Genomic DNA, 5,123 nt, shown 5'->3' with positions numbered 1-5,123 from the left:
TTAGACCGTCGTGAGACAGGTTAGTTTTACCCTACTGATGATCGTGCCGCGATAGTAATTCAACCTAGTACGAGAGGAACCGTTGATTCACACAATTGGTCATCGCGCTTGGTTGAAAAGCCAGTGGCGCGAAGCTACCGTGTGTCGGATTATGACTGAACGCCTCTAAGTCAGAATCCTAGCTAGCAACCGGCGCTCTCGCCCGTCGTTCGCCTCCCGACCCACAGTAGGGGCCTTCGGCCCCCATGGGCTCGTGTCGCCGGTGTAGCCCCCGCGGTGGTATAGCCACGGGTGGCCATCGGGAAGTGAAATTCCGCACGGACGACGGGCCGAATCCTTTGCAGACGACTTAAATACGCGATGGGGCATTGTAAGTGGTAGAGTGGCCTTGCTGCCACGATCCACTGAGATCCAGCCCTGCGTCGCACGGATTCGTCCCCCCCTCCCCCCCAAATTCACTGCCCTCCACGCTGACGAGGTTGAAAGCGACAGTCGAACGCTCGAAATATCCGACGGGATGCATTCAACTTCGGAGTGCCTTTGATTCGATGAGATGTCCAAGTGCAGCAGCGCTCAGCAATGCACGAGCCGCTGCACGTGGCGACCGAGTGCCTGCCTTTGATTCGATGTGGCGCAAGCAATCACGGAGCTGTCACTGCACAGGTCGATGCATTGTTACCACTTCGTTGCTGCTGTGCAGGCGCAAGCACCAACCAACGTGCTGCGGTGCCAGTGGCACGTCTGCAGCACGGGCAGCATCCCCACCGTCATATCATACCGTTGTTGCCTGAACTCACCGTCATATCAGGGGAGCAGCAGCTGCAAGCAACCAATACACCTTGGCCTCGATGCCCTCGCTTGCTTCTTCACCAGCCTCGCAGCTCACCTCACCTCACCTCACCTCACCTCACCTGTATACAGTTGGGTTTGGGTTCAGACAATACAATGACCCCAACCAAGGCTGCTCTTGACCCGTCTGCATACTTCGTTCGACGACAGACCGTCGTGTTTTGGCCTGTTTCGCCCTTTTCGCGTGCTTGATGGGGCCTTCAGATAACAACACAGGGCGAGATGGGGCATTCAGATAACAACACAGGGCAGGTGCTGCCCTGCCCCCACACTTCGCTCGCTGGCTCTCCGCCGCTCGACCAAAGATGGCCAAGTTTTGCCCCGTTTTTGCCCCTTTTGCCCCGTTTTTGCCTCCTTTTGGGCTGTTCTTTGCTAGATTGGGCTTTCGTATAGCATGGACGGTGCTGCTTCTCGCTTCGCTCGCTGTTCGCCGCTCGCCGCTCGCTCGCGCAGCCAAAAATGGCCAGTTTTGGCCCGTTTTTGGGCTGTTTTGGCCTGTTTTTGGTCTGTTCTGGCGTGGCGCGGTGACCGTCGTGAGCGGAGCAAAACGTCAGCCATCTCAGCACCTTGGAACCCCCCGGGTGGCACAGGGCTGGATGGGGCTTTCGTATAGCAGGGACGGTGCTGCCTCACGCTTCGCTCGCTGTTCGCCGCTCGCCGCTCGCTCGCGCAACCTAAAATGGCCAGTTTTGGCCCGTTTTTGGGCTGTTTTGGCCTGTTTTTGGTCCGTTCTTGCGTGGCACGGCGACCGTCGTGAGCGGAGCAAAACGTCAGCCATCTCAGCACCCTGGAACCCCCCGGGTGGCACAGGGCTGGATGGGGCTTTCGTATAGCAGGGACGGTGCTGCCTCTCGCTTCGCTCGCTGTTCGCCGCTCACCGCTCGCTCGCTCAGCCAAAAATGGCCAGTTTTGGCCCGTTTTTGGGCTGTTTTGGCCTGTTTTTGGTCCGTTCTTGCATGGCGCGGTGACCGTCGTGAGCGGAGCAAAACGTCAGCCATCTCAGCACCCTGGAACCCCCCGGGTGGCACAGGGCTGGATGGGGCTTTCGTATAGCAGGGACGGTGCTGCCTCACGCTTCGCTCGCTGTTCGCCGCTCGCCGCTCGCTCGCGCAGCCAAAAATGACCAGTTTTGGCCCGTTTTTGGGCTGTTTTGGCCTGTTTATGGTCCGTTCTTGCGTGGTGCGGTGACCGTCGTGAGCGGAGCAAAACGTCAGCCATCTCAGCACCCTGGAACCCCCCGGGTGGCACAGGGCTGGATGGGGCTTTCGTATATAGCAGGGACGGTGCTGCCTCTCGCTTCGCTCGCTGTCCGCCGCTCGCCGCTCGCTCGCGCAGCCAAAAATGGCCAGTTTTGGCCCGTTTTTGGGCCGTTTTGGCCAGTTTTTGGCCTGTTCTTGCATTGCGCGGTGACCGTCGAGAGCGGAGCAAAACGTCAGCCATCTCAGCACCCTGGAACCCCCCGGGTGGCACAGGGCTGGATGGGGCTTTCGTATAGCAGGGACGGTGCTGCCTCTCGCTTCGCTCGCTGTCCGCCGCTCGCCGCTCGCTCGTGCAGCCAAAAATGGCCAGTTTTGGCCCGTTTTTGGGCCGTTTTGGCCAGTTTTTGGCCTGTTCTTGCATTGCGCGGTGACCGTCGAGAGCGGAGCAAAACGTCAGCCATCTCAGCACCCTGGAACCCCCCGGGTGGCACAGGGCTGGATGGGGCTTTCGTATAGCAGGGACGGTGCTGCCTCTCGCTTCGCTCGCTGTCCGCCGCTCGCCGCTCGCTCGTGCAGCCAAAAATGGCCAGTTTTGGCCCGTTTTTGGGCCGTTTTGGCCAGTTTTTGGCCTGTTCTTGCATTGCGCGGTGACCGTCGAGAGCGGAGCAAAACGTCAGCCATCTCAGCACCCTGGAACCCCCCGGGTGGCACAGGGCTGGATGGGGCTTTCGTATAGCAGGGACGGTGCTGCCTCTCGCTTCGCTCGCTGTCCGCCGCTCGCCGCTCGCTCGTGCAGCCAAAAATGGCCAGTTTTGGCCCGTTTTTGGGCCGTTTTGGCCAGTTTTTGGCCTGTTCTTGCATTGCGCGGTGACCGTCGAGAGCGGAGCAAAACGTCAGCCATCTCAGCACCCTGGAACCCCCCGGGTGGCACAGGGCTGGATGGGGCTTTCGTATAGCAGGGACGGTGCTGCCTCTCGCTTCGCTCGCTGTCCGCCGCTCGCCGCTCGCTCGTGCAGCCAAAAATGGCCAGTTTTGGCCCGTTTTTGGGCCGTTTTGGCCAGTTTTTGGCCTGTTCTTGCATTGCGCGGTGACCGTCGAGAGCGGAGCAAAACGTCAGCCATCTCAGCACCCTGGAACCCCCCGGGTGGCACAGGGCTGGATGGGGCTTTCGTATAGCAGGGACGGTGCTGCCTCTCGCTTCGCTCGCTGTCCGCCGCTCGCCGCTCGCTCGTGCAGCCAAAAATGGCCAGTTTTGGCCCGTTTTTGGGCCGTTTTGGCCAGTTTTTGGCCTGTTCTTGCATTGCGCGGTGACCGTCGAGAGCGGAGCAAAACGTCAGCCATCTCAGCACCCTGGAACCCCCCGGGTGGCACAGGGCTGGATGGGGCTTTCGTATAGCAGGGACGGTGCTGCCTCTCGCTTCGCTCGCTGTCCGCCGCTCGCCGCTCGCTCGTGCAGCCAAAAATGGCCAGTTTTGGCCCGTTTTTGGGCCGTTTTGGCCAGTTTTTGGCCTGTTCTTGCATTGCGCGGTGACCGTCGAGAGCGGAGCAAAACGTCAGCCATCTCAGCACCCTGGAACCCCCCGGGTGGCACAGGGCTGGATGGGGCTTTCGTATAGCAGGGACGGTGCTGCCTCTCGCTTCGCTCGCTGTCCGCCGCTCGCCGCTCGCTCGTGCAGCCAAAAATGGCCAGTTTTGGCCCGTTTTTGGGCCGTTTTGGCCAGTTTTTGGCCTGTTCTTGCATTGCGCGGTGACCGTCGAGAGCGGAGCAAAACGTCAGCCATCTCAGCACCCTGGAACCCCCCGGGTGGCACAGGGCTGGATGGGGCTTTCGTATAGCAGGGACGGTGCTGCCTCTCGCTTCGCTCGCTGTCCGCCGCTCGCCGCTCGCTCGTGCAGCCAAAAATGGCCAGTTTTGGCCCGTTTTTGGGCCGTTTTGGCCAGTTTTTGGCCTGTTCTTGCATTGCGCGGTGACCGTCGAGAGCGGAGCAAAACGTCAGCCATCTCAGCACCCTGGAACCCCCCGGGTGGCACAGGGCTGGATGGGGCTTTCGTATAGCAGGGACGGTGCTGCCTCTCGCTTCGCTCGCTGTCCGCCGCTCGCCGCTCGCTCGCGCAGCCAAAAATGGCCAGTTTTGGCCCGTTTTTGGGCCGTTTTGGCCAGTTTTTGGCCTGTTCTTGCATTGCGCGGTGACCGTCGAGAGCGGAGCAAAACGTCAGCCATCTCAGCACCCTGGAACCCCCCGGGTGGCACAGGGCTGGATGGGGCTTTCGTATAGCAGGGACGGTGCTGCCTCTCGCTTCGCTCGCTGTCCGCCGCTCGCCGCTCGCTCGTGCAGCCAAAAATGGCCAGTTTTGGCCCGTTTTTGGGCCGTTTTGGCCAGTTTTTGGCCTGTTCTTGCATTGCGCGGTGACCGTCGAGAGCGGAGCAAAACGTCAGCCATCTCAGCACCCTGGAACCCCCCGGGTGGCACAGGGCTGGATGGGGCTTTCGTATAGCAGGGACGGTGCTGCCTCTCGCTTCGCTCGCTGTCCGCCGCTCGCCGCTCGCTCGTGCAGCCAAAAATGGCCAGTTTTGGCCCGTTTTTGGGCCGTTTTGGCCAGTTTTTGGCCTGTTCTTGCATTGCGCGGTGACCGTCGAGAGCGGAGCAAAACGTCAGCCATCTCAGCACCCTGGAACCCCCCGGGTGGCACAGGGCTGGATGGGGCTTTCGTATAGCAGGGACGGTGCTGCCTCTCGCTTCGCTCGCTGTCCGCCGCTCGCCGCTCGCTCGTGCAGCCAAAAATGGCCAGTTTTGGCCCGTTTTTGGGCCGTTTTGGCCAGTTTTTGGCCTGTTCTTGCATTGCGCGGTGACCGTCGAGAGCGGAGCAAAACGTCAGCCATCTCAGCACCCTGGAACCCCCCGGGTGGCACAGGGCTGGATGGGGCTTTCGTATAGCAGGGACGGTGCTGCCTCTCGCTTCGCTCGCTGTCCGCCGCTCGCCGCTCGCTCGCGCAGCCAAAAATGGCCAGTTTTGGCCCGTTTTTGGGCCGTTTTGGCCAGTTTTTGGCCTGTTCTTGCATTGCGCGGTGACCGT

The sequence above is a fragment of the Musa acuminata genome, unplaced genomic scaffold (assembly GCF_036884655.1).
Source record: "Musa acuminata AAA Group cultivar baxijiao unplaced genomic scaffold, Cavendish_Baxijiao_AAA HiC_scaffold_178, whole genome shotgun sequence".
In the NCBI taxonomy this organism is placed as follows: domain Eukaryota; kingdom Viridiplantae; phylum Streptophyta; class Magnoliopsida; order Zingiberales; family Musaceae; genus Musa; species Musa acuminata.
Note: the sequence above shows the minus strand (reverse complement) of the source record.